Here is a 16,037-nt window from a genome sequence, read left to right as displayed (position 1 = left end):
GGCACTTACGCAAGAGTTAGTGGTTCCAACTGTTCATTAGCCCCACTCTTGTGCCTCTAAAACTCTACTTGAAGAAATTTAGCAGGTGAAACTTTTCCTGGCACAGAGGCAAAAGGATGGTTTTGGATTGCAACATAGGGTTGCATTCTTTTTAAAAGAAAATCTTACCCACTCATGTCCTGTGCTTATAACAGCAGTCTGGCATGCAGAAGGTTGGCAGATGAAGCCAACGTGGGTGCTAGGTTTTAATCAGAGTAGACACATTGAAATTATTGGTCATGGCTAACTTTGGTCCATTAATTACTCTGAGTAAGCTTAGTTGACTGCAACCCTAAGAGAGAAGGGATCTCAGATATATGCCTTTAGAGGACAAATCAAGTTCATTGGGTAGCAAGCTCTTGTATTTCACAGAATTCTTCTTCAAATTCTTCAGCTCTTCCTCAAAAGCTTGCTTCTCTACCCTGTGTGTGCATGTGTATACAGTGGTACCTCCGGAACGGATTCTGTTTGACTTCCAAAACGTTTGGAAACCAAGGCGCGGCTTCCGATTGCCTGCAGGAAGCTCCTGCAGCCAATTGGAAGCCCTGTCGGACATTCGGATTCCAAAGAACATTAGCAAACCGGAACACTCACTTTCGGGTTTGCGGCGTATGGGACGCAAAACGTTCAACTTGCAAGGCCTTTACGAACCAAGGTACGACTGTATGTCATGATGAATATGCAGGTTCTTTTTGCAAACTGAAGAGGACAGGTCCCCGCCCCGAGGAGCTTACAATATGGCCACTGGAAGGACAGCAAAGATGGAGGAATAATAATCATTTGTGAAAGAGTAGTATTAATAATAATTATTAGTTATTAAATTTGTATACTGCCTTTCATCCGTAGATCTCAGGGTGGTTCACAACATAAAATTACAATATAAAAACCACAAAATACATAATAAAACTAAGAACAACAACAAACCAATAATCCCACCCTCCCACAAGAAGAAGAAGAAGAAGAAGAGTTTGGATTTAATATCCCGCCTTTCACTCCCCTTCAGGAGTCTCAAAGCGGCTAACATTCTCCTTTCCCTTCCTCCCCCACAACAAACACTCTGTGAGGTGAGTGGGGCTGAGAGACTTCAAAGAAGTGTGACTGGCCCAAGGTCACCCAGCAGCTGCATGTGGAGGAGCGGAGACTCGAACCCGGTTCCCCAGATTACGAGACTACCGCTCTTAACCACTACACCACACATTTAAAAGGGCATCGGATGTCAATCAGCCATAGGCTTCCACCTGGCACCTGAAGGTGTATAATGAGGGCCTCAGCTGAGCATTTCACACATGGGGAGCCACCACAGAAAAGGTCTGTTCTCATGTTGCCACCCTCTGGAGCTCTTGTAGAGGAGGCACTCGATGGAGGACATCAGATGATGATCTCAGGGTCCAGGTAGGTTCATATAGGGAGAGGTGGCCCTTAAGATGGCAGGAGAAGAATAAAAAAGTACAATCCTAACTCCCAAATACCGTATTTTATTGTGTATAACATGCCCCTGTGTCTAAGACTATTTGGGGGGAGTCCAAGATTATTTGGGGGGACTCCAAATTAAGAAAATGGGCTGAGATTGCCCAGAGTTGTTGGGTTTTTTTTGGGAGGGATTGCCCAGAGTTGTTGGACTATTTTTAGGGGGAACGGACAGAATTCACTCACCCACCTGACCTATGCTACTGCTTGCAGATGTCACAAAATACATATAGTGTCTGCCCACCCGCAACAGCAAATCAACAGCAGCCCTGGCTGCAGCCACCAATAAGACGCCAAATAGCTGTTGACAATCTCCAGCACACGACAGCAACCAATCATACGTCTCCACAATGCACTACCACAGTATAAGACGAGTCTGGATTTTTAAGATGATTTGAAAGGGGGGGGGGGGACTCATCTTATACACGGAAAAGTATGGTGTGCTTGTTTGGAGCAATTAGAATATGACCCTCTACCCAAGCCAGGCAACAGACAGGCAGGGGTATGAGAGCAGAGATAAGTACCTCGGGTCTTATACAAGGTATCACCTGAACTATTTTGGATCTGGTCTCTATGCAGATGGACCCCAAAATGGCTCAGCTCACATCTTGCATTAGACCTAGAGTAATCAGGCGATGCCCTCCAGATATTGTGGACTACAAATTCCCACCATCCCCAGCCAGCATATAGCCAAAGATCACGGATTACGGGACTTGTAGTCCATGTTTCCCAATTTCAGTCATCCCAAGGCATCCCTGATCCTGTTGCTTTTTAACACAGAAAGAGATTGTAGCGTCATATATGGCTATTCCAAAGTTATTCTACACTAGCTTTTACCAGATGCAAGGAACAAATGGCCACAACAGACCATATTGCCTGGCTGTTATTGTTGCTTGTATCTGGCAAAGCATTATCAAACTGAAAAAGCACAGCAGCGGAACCAGGAAGAGGCAGGAATATTTGGAATGCTCACCTGCCTGTTGGAGACAGCGAAATATTTCCCTGAAGTGGGTTGAGGATGACACTTAATTGTACTCAAGCCCAGGCCTGCACAATGCCTGGAATTGGCAGCTTGGGGGCACGATCGTGAAAGGGTGTGCTGCTGGTGGGCATGAGAAGGAGCCAGAGTGCATTGTGAAGATGGTGCCTGCAGGCTACACTCAGCCCACACCGAAAGCAAGAATGTGACTTTCTTTTTACAGCAGGCAACATGCCAGTCGTGTGCTTTAAGCAGGTTTTTTTTTAAGCTATGTGGGTTGGGCTGCAGCTGTCAAAAGCATTGCACCTGCAAGTTGCTTAGTAGCATTGTCTTTAATTGCACTTAATTGGTTTTGGGTCAAGGCTGAGGCTTTCCTTTGCAGCAGGTTGTGGGGCACGGAGACACACCCCAGGAAGATTTCCCACCTACTTTTTCAGGCAGGAGCATAACTGACTTCCATTCTAGGTAGAGAGTCCGCCTGGTGTTCCTGTGCTGCAGTTTCTTCTTAGGTCAGGCTGCAGTCTTTGTATATACCTAGGACGCCAACCTCTGCTTTTTTATGCCTCTCTGGGCATGCCTTTAAAAGCTCATGTACCAATTTCAGCACACTGGAAAGCTATAAACGGCATGGGAGCCAGATGGGTCCATTTTTTCTCCTGATCAGTTGGCAACCCTTTTTACTATGCTCAGTGGGATTTACTTCCAGGTAAACATAAGATCAGGCTGTACGTCTGTGTTTTAGTCTTTTGCCTTGTATTTTCTCATGAAAAACACACTCTGAAAAGCCAACCAATATCATTATAAAGTACAGTATAACGATTTTATGATTATTATAAACAGACGTGCTTCCTTTCTGTTCTTTCAGTCAAAGCATTAAACTGCTTACCTGACTATTCTTAGATTGCCTTCTGCAATTCTGCTTTTACACATCTTAATAAGTATTTCCTAAATCATCTGTGTCATCAAAAACTTTTGTTGCAGTGCCGCTGCTGTTAGAATTCTTAGATTGTTCTTTGGTTTAAGTTATGTTAGAAAAACACCTGAGTTTTAAAAATGGGCTGGGCCAGGCTGTTGAAGAGTAAATCAGTATAGCAAGCAAGCCGAGTTTTTAGCTTGTGTAATGGAAGGGTTAGGAGAGACAGCCAAAAATCATTCATAAGAAAACAGGCTTGTTGTTATTATTACAAATGCACCCCTCTCTTCTGTGAAACATTGGAGGATATATGAAGATGAGCTTGAAAGTGTGATCCTAAGCACTGTTACCTAGAACTAAATCAGAGTTCAAGGAGCCCGATTCCTCATAGGTGTGCATCTAGGATTGCAGCCCAAATCTCAGTCTGTAAACAGCGTAGTAAATAAACACCAAACCTGACTTGGGATAAAGTAGATAGCAGGTGTTTTATGAGCATCTCCGCAGGTTTTGCCAATTGCTCAACTTTGCTCCAGGGAAAGAAGAAGAGAGAGAAAACAAAACTCAGTGACACATGCCGTTTGTTCCACCAGCTCTTGCACCTGCTTCTACTATATGCAAATCAGAGCGGGCCTGCCGCCTCATGTCAAGAACGAGTTACGTCTCCTCTCGCCCCAGCCAGAGGCGAGCGCAGAGAAATATGTGTGACAACCGCCTGCGGCCTTCATTGAAGTCAGCAGATAAGGGCGGGCGATTACTGAGCCCCCAGAACAAGCAGCTCCCATGACGGCGTCGGACATCCCAGCATTTTCTTGGTCCCTGCAAGCAGCCACCTGGGATGCAGAATCCAACATGCTTCCACAAATGGTTCTCCAGCACAGAGCTGTATCCACTGAGCCCAGAAAACCCAAAGGCTGTCCATATAAATAAGAGCAGTTGCCACACTTCATAGAATCATAGAGTTGGAAGAGACCACAAGGGCCATCGAGTCCAACCCCCTGCCAAGCAGGAAACACCATCAGAGCAAATTCCACTGTCGAACAGCTCTTACTGTCAGGAAGTTCTTCCTAATGTTTAGGTGGAATCTTCTTTCTTGTAGTTTGGATCCATTGCTCCGTGTCCGCTTCTCTGGAGCAGCAGAAAACAACCTTTCTCCCTCCTCTATGTGACATCCTTTTATATATTTGAACATGGCTATCATATCACCCCTTAACCTCCTCTTCTCCAGGCTATTTCTTAAAATGACCAACTTGGGTATACATCAGAAGATCTGTCTGTGGGTAAGGAATTTCCTGACTGATAGGCCGCAGACAGTGAGAATGGGACCTTACTATTCTTCTACTCTAGTATTAAGCACAGGAGCCCCTCAGGGATGCGTGCTAAGTCCCTTTCTCTATTCTCTGTACACATTTGATTGCACCCCACTGTATAAGTCCAACACAATCATCAAATTTGCGGATGATACAACAGTGGTGGGGCTCATCAGTGAGAACGATGAGACTGCTTATAGGAAAGAAGTACAGGGGTTAATTCAATGGTGTAAAGAAAATAATCTTATGCTTAACACCAAAAAAACCAAAGAACTCATAATTGACTTTAGGAGAAAGAAAAGTGTATTGTTACCATTGCACATAAATGGCGAGGAAGTGGAGAGGGTTGGTAGTTTTAAATACCTGGGCATTTATATCTCGGAGGACCTCTCATGGACTGCAAATGTTAATATGGTTGTGAGGAAGGTGCAGGGGAGGTTGTATTTCCTGAGAATGCTCAGGGGACTGAATCTATCCCAGCACCTACTCCTGTCCTATTATCATAGTACCATCGAGAGTGTCCTAACCTATAGTATATTATCGTGGTATGGGAGCAGCTCTGAAACGGATAAAAAAGCTTTACAGAGAACAATTAAAATTGCCCAGAACGTTATTGGGCTCCGACTACCAACCCTGGATGAGATCTTCACGTCTCGCATCTTGAAGAAGTCACATAATATTCTGAGAGATCCCACCCACCCTGCTCACAACTTCTTTGAACTATTGCCTTCGGGCAGAAGATATAGGACAATGAAAACACGAACCACACGCCTTCTGAATAGTTTCTATCCAAGAGCTCTGATTGCACTAAATAATGATCTCAGGGCCAGTTGCAAGGTTTAGTAAGTAGGGAGTGGAAGGAATGAGATAGGTTTTAGGTTATGTTATGTTTTTAATAGGTCATGCTATATTCTGGATTATGTTATGTTTTATAGATTATGTCTAAATAGGATGAGAGTTCGGAGATACGTGCAAATGTATATGTGAACCCGGTCTTTGGGTGGGTGTTTGATTTTCGTTGTTGTGTATACTGTGTATATACGGACAATGACAATAAATTTATCTAAATCTAAACATGCCCAGCTCCCTTAGCCGTTCCTCATAAGGCATCGTTTCCAGGCCTTTGACCATTTTGGTTGCCCTCCTCATGTATTGCTTGCTGCACTGAAAGTTAACTGCTCCATTTCACACAACCTCCAAGAGAGCATGTACCTTCTTATGCATTGGTTTTTAATAACCAAACTAAAGAAATATTTATGATTAGGATTTCCTATTTAACTGACACCGCCCCTGTGTGTTTGACACCTGCCTGAGTGCCTAACTACATGTGAAGCTAATTGGGTCAGTTGCAATCATGTCAACATTTTAATTTTATTTCATTGCAAGCAAAGGGGAGGAGGGAGCTGGTTTTTGTTGGAACTACGATGGACAGGGAGGGGAAGTTTAAACCTTCCCTCACCTGCCTTGATCTCAATGAAAAAAACCCTTTTCCAAGCGGTTTGGCTTAGGAAAAGAGTTCCCACTGGTGCCAGTTTAGTAACTCAGCAAATCAAACACACCTTGATACTTTGTCCATTGGGGAATCAGTTGGGGCTCCTTGTAGCTCATGGAGCTGAATCTCCTCATTAGGTGATTTATCTATTTATACAGCTAGCTAGTTCCTCCCAGCTGCTGTTACAGCCAGTGAGGTAAAGGTGTGTGGCTCAAATTCCTGAGAAAGGGGATTTGAAAGGAAGAAGGGAGTCATATCTGTTTAGCCCCCTGGGAATGGGGAGTGAACAATAGGTGTTTATTAATTGGGGAGTGCGTGCAAGATAGTAGGACCTCATAGGAAAGTGCTGCTAGTATACTCCTAAGCGTACTTCCATGGAATGAAGCCCCATTGAATTCTGTGGGATTTACTTCTGAGTAAATGTGAGTAGGAGTGGGATGCAAGAGGCCCCCAGCCACGGGTTTGGGTAGGAAGAGAAACAAGTCAAGTATTTGTTTGGCCCTTTTGTTTTTGTTTCGTAGAATCAAAATTAATTGGAATGCAATTTCTGTTTTGGAAGGGATGCTGTGGTCTCCCTCTCCACCCCCACTCCCAGGATCTGGGAATACTCTCAGCAGAAAAGAAATCTGGACTGCGCTGGTGAGAAACTTCCTCAGCTCCACCTGTTCCTAGTCCCTCAGCGCCACAGATGTGCATCCCACATCAGAGGACAAATAAAATTTTCCCAAACCTTTTCATTGCAACAAGCTAGCTAAGCCCTTTTCAAACATTGGCTTTGCTATGAAGAAGGACTGCAGCTCTAAATTTAATTCTGACATGACTTCCCACCCAACGTCTCTCTCCCCCCACCCCCTTAAAACATTCTGCCCCAAACTTCCTGGAATAGAAAGCTCATTAAGTGGTTTATCATGTAGGCAGAGTTCTGATACGAGTTTTGACATCTTAAATGTATATTTAAATGTATATCCATAGGTTTTGCAAGTCCTCACTAATAGTATGGACTCATCTCCAGGCTATTCTAGAATTAGTGGAACCTGCAAAAAAAAAATACTTATTTTATTATTACATGCAGAAGCCTATCAGCTGAAGCTTTTCCTGTCATGGAGATAGTGAGGAGAGCAGTTTCTATTTCAGACAGAGGGTGTGTCTAAGGCCCAAGATCCACATACTATATTTAATATGTGAGATCTACAATAAATTGTTTCAGCATGAAATGCTCCTTGTTCCAGATACCAGCCACTTAATTCCCTTCACATCCCTTATTTCCTATCCCTCTTCTCCCAAAACTGCAATAGTCAGTCAGACGTCCATGGCGACTGAGCTTTCTGTTTAGGGAGGTTTCCTCCTCTTGTCATTTCTCCCTCTAAATATCTCCCCCCTCTCTTTTGCTTTGCAAACCTCAGGAGTTCCCAAGCTTGTGCTGCTGTCACTTGGTTGCTTGCGCCCTTTTGGTTACGAATGACCATTTTGGTTACATTATGACACTCGGAGCTTGATAATCATAAACAGAATGAATGATTGCTGATAAAATAAAGTTCTCCACTCGGCACAGAATTTGCTCCCACGGGAGTCAGTGATGGCCACCAACCTGGATGGCTTTAAAGGAGGATTAGACAAATGAGACATGGGACTCAGCTACATTAGTCAAAAAACTGTGTTTTGAATGCGTTATAAACATGCAACACCAGAGGGCGCTGGAGAGTGTAAAAAAATTATACACGATTTTCCATAGCTTTTTTTTTTTTTTTTTGCTATAACAATTTAATTTCTGGCTTATTTATAGCGTCCCCCCCCCTGTGTGTAGATCCACCCATGGCTACCAATGGCTACTAATTCTGAATACTATGTTCTACCTCAACTATCGAAGGCAGTATTCTTCTGGGTACCACTTGCTGGAAACCACAGGAGGGCAGAGAGTGCTCTTGTGTTCAGATTCTGCGGGCAGGCTTGCCATGGGCATGTGGCTGGCTGCTGAGAGGACAGGATACTGTACTAGATGGGCCACAGGCCTGATCCTGCAGGGCCCTCCTTATATTAACAGCTTCCTTCCTGGAGCAAACAGCATCATCTGCAGGATGGTGGTTTCCAATTACACGTTACCAGCTTAAAATGCGACTAGGTCGGTCGTTGCTTTTCTCAGTTTGAAGCTGGTTTGGCGGGGTGGAAAACTTGGTATTTCATAAGGAGCAACAGGGTAGACATCGATTGGTGACTAGCAGGTGGGAGTGCACTGGATGTGGAATAAACAGGAGTGTGTGCCTTTAAGTGGGGGCAACAGCTAACACCCATCTCAGCACCACTGTCTTGATGCGACTCCCTTCCCACTGCCATTTCCTTGCTTGTTTTTAAAGACAGATATATGGAATGCATTTGTGTGCTTCTCATGTGATGGAGCTGGGTCCCAAGTAAATTTTCCAGGGAGCATAGGCCAATGGCCCATGCTGGGAGAGGGGGCGTCAATCATCTCTTCCTCTCCTCCCCTCCTCCTCCTCCTCCTTCTCCCAGGATCCAGTGAGAGAGTTTGCACTATGCTGAGAGAGCATGCAGCAGACAGGGAGTCCAGCACAGCTCAGAATTGCCCTCCCCACCAGCTTGCTAATATCCAAAGTGCCTGTGATAAGAAGCAGTTTCCAGGTTCACAGGTGGGAAGGTGTCAAGTCATACACACGGAACTATAAACCGCGCAGGCTCGTTAAAAGATCAAAGGGGAAGGAGTTTATTTTCTGAGGTCTGTTTCCTCCACAAAGCTTGGTGTCAAGGGGGGGGGGGTGCAGAGGTGGAAAATTGGGGCAGGGAAAAAGGAGATGGATTATATAGGTCTTATTTGCCCAAGTGGGGAGGGGGGAACCTCTTGGTCACGATTATTACCCCCTGACAGAGCACGGATAGGTTGCAGGATGGCTTAAGTCAGACCCCATCCACAAAAGGTCCATGCCTGAAACATCTGCATAGCACAGCTATAAACTGAAAAATTAGGGTGACTGGCTTAAATAAAAACAGTCTTAACTATAGAACATATGCAGAATTATCAGGGAGAGTCTATTTATTTTCCTTTATTTTACATTTAACCACCCCCTTCGTCAAACAAGTGATCTCAGGGCAGAGTACATCAAATATAAAATCAGACTAACAATAAAACAATTCCAATAAAAAGCATTAAAACAACATGAAGTCAACCAGTATAACCTCCTTACTACGGAAATATGCCAATACTGTATTTCTCAGCTCAACGGTGAGAAGATTCTGGTTTAATCGCTGATGTATGAAACTCAAGGCAGTTGAACAGGTCATTGAGCTTCTTGATACTCAGATGAGTGGGGAGCATGAAATATTGCAATATTATAATGCATATGTTATTACATTTGTTTGATATTCAACTGAGACGGGGCCAGGATATACATAATGTTTTAAGTTTGTGGGGTGCCTGGACTCCCCCTCTAATTCCTGGACCTACATTTTAATTCCGGGGTGTAAGACAGTGAATTTAGCATGCTGAAATGCAAGCTAGGAGCCAGCCTGGTGATGTCATCATCCCCACCGTAGGTATTTAATTGGTGGCCAGTATGTTGTCACCAATATGGTATGAACAGTCTCTATATTGCTTATCTTTAATACTGTTTATTGAGCATTCGTCTTTATTTGTTTGCACAGAGCTTAAGAAGTGGAGGTTAGTCTATTTCTGCTCTTTATTGAGCATCCATTCACAGGGCAGTTACATGTTAATGAGCCATCACCCTGATTCACTCACAGGGCAGGAGAGTTGTCTGTCTTCCTGCTCATTTGTTCGTTTCACACTTTTCAGTGCATTTCTCCATCAGTGCCCTAACCACAAAAATTCTGGCTTTTTTAAATAAAAAAATAATCTTTAAAAACTGGATTTGTTGCGCAACAACAGAGTGCTTTGACCCACTTTGATTGTGCAAACCTAACTCCGATGCTCCAAGGTGAACTATTTTTTGAGCATTCAGGCTGGCTTGCTTGCATAAAGCTTACATAGAAGTTAGAGTACATCAAGTGACGAAAAGACACCATTTCCAAATCAAAAATGGATGGATTTTGAAGCCACAATCATCCAAGACTTGCTGTTCAAAGCTGGACACGTTCTCAGCGTTGGGATGCTGTGAATATTTGTGACTTCCCATTCCAATGACTTTGCTTGCTTCTTGGCTTCAGCACTGTGAACATTGTGTCCTACTAGGATTGCCTAGTATTTGCTGTTGATGTTCTGGCCCTTATCCAGGCAGTCAGTGAGGAGCGTGGAGATTGATTCCATCACCTACCAAGCACATGCTTGCACCTTAAACTTCTTCAGAGGCAGGGAATCCATGTGTTCCTGTTGCCATTGCTTTTCTGTTGTTTCTGGGCAAGGCCAGCACATGGTGACGCTTTTGCTGCCTGGGAAGAACGACAAGATGGTGTCCCTCCCAGTCCACCTACATAGGTTGTGTATACATACTACAGCATGGGAAATGCACTGGTGGCTTCCACAGCACCTGAAGCAGCAGGCTGGATTAGGGGGGCCAGTGCAGGCAATGCGAATGAGAGAGATGGCTCAGGAGGAAGAGTCAAGGGCAGTTGCCTCATTCTGCCTAATGGTAGGACCGGCACTATTTCTGAGCAAAACCTGTGGTCATCTTGGATAAGGAGTGGAAAGGGAGCACTATCATTACACACACACACACACACACACACACACACACACACACACACATTTTTATTAATTTTTTTAACATAGCATTTCCAACAGTCATTTAACATACATTTTTATCTTATACAATTTTTTTAGACTTCCATCAACTACCTCTGAAGATTTTCCATTCTTTATCACTTAATCTGCACTTCTTAATTTATTACTTTTAATTATCCTTAACTAATATTCATAATCTTCCTTGCAATATTTCGCATAATCCTCCTTACAAAACTTCTTGCAGTCCTACTAGCGCAATCTGTTTATTACAATTGCTTTTCAGATAGTTCAAATATTTACTCCAGTCCTCTTAAGAATCTTTGGTCCCGCAGGTTTCGAATCCTTCCTGTCAATTTGTCTAATTCTGCATAGTCCATTAATTTCATTTGCCACTCTTCTTTTGTCAGTAATTCTTCTTGTTTCCATTTTTGTGCCAGGGAGCCCCATCATTATTAGCCAGATATCATTAGAAGGGCTTCTGTGCAAAAGTCCTCATATGTGTTTCCCGTGTGCTTCCAACAAATGCATCCGTGAGTTGCCTTCCTCATTTCAGTTTCCAATGGATAATGTTCTGCAGTCCACATGCTCTTTCGACATTAGTGCAATGATCTGTGTAGCTATTAGATTATAATGTATTTAATGGATAATTTTGATCACGTGTGCAAGCACAGGAAGGCGCATGAAGAAGTTTCTAATGAGCCAGTGTGGTGTAGTGGTTAAGAGCGGTAGTCTTGTAATCTGGTGAACCGGGTTCGCGTCTCCGCTCCTCCACATGCAGCTGCTGGGTGACCTTGGGCTAGTCGCACTTCTCTGAAGTCTCTCAGCCCCACTCACCTCACAGAGTGTTTGTTGTGGGGGAGGAAGGGAAAGGAGATTGTGAGCCGCTTTGAGACTCCTTCGGGTAGTGATAAAGCGGGATATCAAATCCAAACTCCTCCTCCTCTTCTTCTTCTTCTTCTTCTTCTTCTTCTTCTTCTTCTTCTTCTTCCAGTGGGAATTGACCTGAACTGCACCTCCCAGACTAAGGCTGCGCACACACTCCCAACTACACTTTGTCCAGTGAACTTCCACTGCTGGTTTGCAAAGCGGTGTACACACAAGATTGACCACCATCCATATCTATTCCATCATTTGTTATGAAATTCAGTGTTTGGGTGCATTTCTCTGCCTCAAAACCAACTTCAGTCTGGACTGAGAAAAAGAACGGCCATGCTGCATTTTAAGCCAGTAATATGTACACAGTCTAAGGCTGGAACATTAATATTGTTCGCGTTTCACACTCCTCTACATTTTCCGATATGGTTCTCGGCTCCAAAAAATGTACCAAAATAACAATTTGGAGATGAATTACCATGACATGAAATATGCATTTAAATACAGTGGTACCTCTGGTTACGTACTTAATTCATTCCGGAGGTCCGTTCTTAAGCTGAAACTGTTCTTAACCTGAAGCACCACTTTAGCTAATGGGGCCTCCCGCTGCCACCGCACAATTTCTGTTCTCATCCTGAAGCAAAGTTCTTAACCCAATGTACTATTTCTGGGCTAGCGGAGTCTGTAACCTGAAGTGCATGTAACCTGAAGCATATGTAACCTGAGGTACCACTGAATGTGTTTTGGATAAAATATGTATTTAAACACCATTTCAAGTATGAATTGTCATGTGATTAAAAGCAAACAGATCAATGCAGATTAAAGCGGAAATAGGGTGGAACGGACTTATGAATAAACACACGTGAAATTGACACACACCAGAAAGTGATGGATGCCTCTATCCCAGGGCGCATTGTACACTGGCTCTGCTGCTGTTGCTTCATAACCCCTTTCTGCTTGGACCTGGAACTTCCTAATGCTCTTTTCTCTGCATCACCTTGGTAGCAGTGCCGTACCCCCTGTCCCAGGCAGCTGCCTTGCCCCCCTACCCCGAACACACAGAAGTACCAGTGTTAACATTCGTATGGAAATGTGCTGAGGCAGGAAATAGGTAACATCTGTCCCGGAATTCACAGCACCTGCTTCCTCACACAAAGTGTGCTGCTTACCAGGCCCCTCCTATATAGGAGCGGACATTATGCTGTGCGATGCCGTTCAATGCAGCCCAAAGTAACATGGGTTTTTTTCAATGGAGAGAAACAAACATTTGTCTGTTAACAATGCATTCTTGTTTTCGTGTGCACTTCTGACCCTCTATTCACATCCGAAGCAAGATGTGTGCATATACTGTCCTTGCAGTAAATTGCCCCAGACATTACATTATACACACGTTTCAATGCAGCAAAATAAAGGAAATGAAGGAAAACATTCAGCTCTCATTCACTCATGCTGGCTTCAATCCAAAATACACCCACTGACATTCTCTCCACACCCACCCCCCTTGTTCCTTTCTTTAAAGACCTCTTTTCCACCGAGGTAAACGTGGAGGAGAATTTGGCTATTTTTCTTCACCAGCTAAAGAACTTGATTGCTTACTTCACCCTGAGAGCCAATATGGAGCGGTGCTGAGAGATAAGTTGCTGGCTTTTCGCATTCCTTTTCTTTTTGCCTGTTCCTCTGTCTTTAGCAGAAAGGAGGATCTTGCATATTTTCGTGGTGTCTAATGTTGCACACTTGTACACGCCTTTCGGGAGCGAACACACCTTGGTTGGTCGCTGTTGAGGGGCCTGGTAGGAAATTTTCCACTTGGCAAATTGGCACCAGCCACTTGGTTTTTCACCTACCTCGTAGCAAATCGTCACAACTTTCTCAGTATTGGCAATTAGGCATTGGTATTGGTATTGTTATGTAGATGGAAGAGGGGAGGAAGCACCATCACCTGCCCCCCATATTGAAGGGTAGTCTGATAAAGGAATCCAGGGTGTGTGGCCCTGTCCGAAGCCTATGGAGGTGAGGGCCTAAGGTACGCCCCTGAGTGAGTTCCTAGTTGATGCGCATCAGCAGGACTCCCCCTACTGGTGGTTATCCCTTCCCGGACTTCAAGCGGACGGGCTGAAGCCAGATATAGTCAGTTAGGAACAATGCCTAAGCCACTACAGCTCATCACCTGTAACCAATAAAGTTGTGGCCTTATTTAGCCCATTAACCTTAATAATTGTGTCATGTGTGTTTATTTCCACTGGGGGGGGCGGGAACTCACCACGCAAAGTGTGAGACCATCATATTTGGGGTGGGGGGAGAATGTTGCATGGATGAGGGGGAATTAAGGGAAACACAAGGTGTTCGCAACCCACATGAAGCTGAAGCCCTTGTTTCTAGAAGCATCCTCAGAAAATAAATATCCAAATTTGTTTATTTTTATGCTCTGTGCTTCTAGGGGTTCCATTGAAGACTACCACCACCCCTGCCACATTGCCACTCTTCCTTGTTTTCATCTATTTTCAGAGCGCCGAAAGAAAGAAGCAGGTTCATTCTCCCGAGGACGCAAATTAAATATCTTCTCTCAAAGCACCTGCTGGGGTTTTAGCCATTACCTAAGAAGTTAATAACAAGTGTGAGGGAAACGCACAGGCCATTCTTCAAGGGGAAACTTCACTTTAAAACATTATTTATTCCACCTGTTTCCTGCCTGGAACAAACTGCAGCCCCAGGGTCCCTGCTGTGTCCAGAGAGGAAGCGGCAGAGAAGCCAGAGAGAGGCAGGCTGGGCTTTCCGGCTATCAGGAAGCTGAACCTTGTAATCTCGTCATTTTTCTTCAAATAAGAAAGAGGGCTACTTCATGAGAATGGCAGGCAGCGTGAAGGGCAAGGATAGCTCAGGGACAGGGAACGTGCAGCCTTCCAGATTTTGTTAGTGATATAGGGTGGTAGTTAACAAGCATGTGCCATCAGAGCAAGGAGGTCTGCTTGTGCAATGGGACTTTCTTTCCTCTCCTCCCTGTGTGCAAGCCCTGTGCCCTCCCCCAATCTGCTCCAGAGGGTTGGGGGAACCCCTGGAACAGATATAGTGTGAGTCACAGGGGGAAGAGATGGGGAGAATGTTCCATTGCACAAGGAGAAATCTTTTGTGCTTGAAATTGGATACTTGGTGCTATGTCCACAAGTCCATTTAGCTCAGTATTGTCTGCACTACCACCATGTTAAGGGTCTTGATCTAGATCACCCTCCACTATTTGCTGTTTTTAATGTGTGGCAATTTAATGTATTTTTAATCTTTGTTGGAAGCTGCCCAGAGTGGCTAGGGAAACCCAGCCAGATGGGTGGGATACAAATAATAAATTATTACTACCACCACCACAGATTTAGCAGTGGCATTCCATGGGAGAAGCATAAATCCTTGCGCTGCCTTGAACTCCACTCAGTGTAAGCAAAGCACCCAGGAAATGTGAAAGCATTCTATCAAAGCCAAGTGTTATTAAGTCTCCTTATGAACATATCAATGCTGCCTCATGCTGACGGCCGATTCACACCATGCACTGGAAGCATACCTAATGCACAGTTAAAGCACACAAATTCCTTCCCCAAATCCTGGGAACTGTAGTTTCTTAAGGGTACAGGGAATGGTAGATCTGTGATGGGAAAACTAAGGTTCTCAAGATCATTTAGAAGGATCTTAAATGCGTGCTCACAGTGCTTTGAATCTATGGTGTTGGTGGCTTCCTCATCAGACCATTAACTCAACCTGGTCCACTACTATCTGTTCTTGCTTTGGCTCAAGGAAGATGTATTCCCTCACCCTTCTACCCATGTGGTGCATTTAATGGTTCCAGGAGATGCTGAGGACTGAATATTGAACCTTTTGTGTGCACGTTTGCAGCCTCTGCCCAGCCTCAGGAAATGAAACTGAAGAAGGGGAATAGCTCAGTGGCAGAGCACATCCTGATATATAGAAGATCCCTGAATCAGCCCCTTCCTTTCCTTAGGGCTCATCCGCGCTTGTCCCATGCCTAGAAAGCTCGGGTCTGAGTGATTTCCCACTTGGCCTGCACTTTCTAGGCACAAGTCCCCTTACCCTACTCCGTTCCCACTCTTTAGAGCTCAGTCGGAGCAAACATAAATCCAAATTGCTGTTTGTTCCGACTGAGCACTGTGAACCTCTAAAGGATCCATTAATTTCCATAACAGCTCTAAAGAGTTGCTTCCCCTGGGTGGAAGCAGCAGGATAAGAGGATGTGTGGACAAGCCTTTGCCTTTCTATTCCACTTTTCTTCCATCGTGGAA

This window comes from Podarcis liolepis (assembly GCF_965112155.1).
Source record: "Podarcis liolepis genome assembly, chromosome: 6".
Lineage (NCBI taxonomy): Eukaryota > Metazoa > Chordata > Lepidosauria > Squamata > Lacertidae > Podarcis > Podarcis liolepis.
This window is presented reverse-complemented; position numbering follows the sequence as displayed.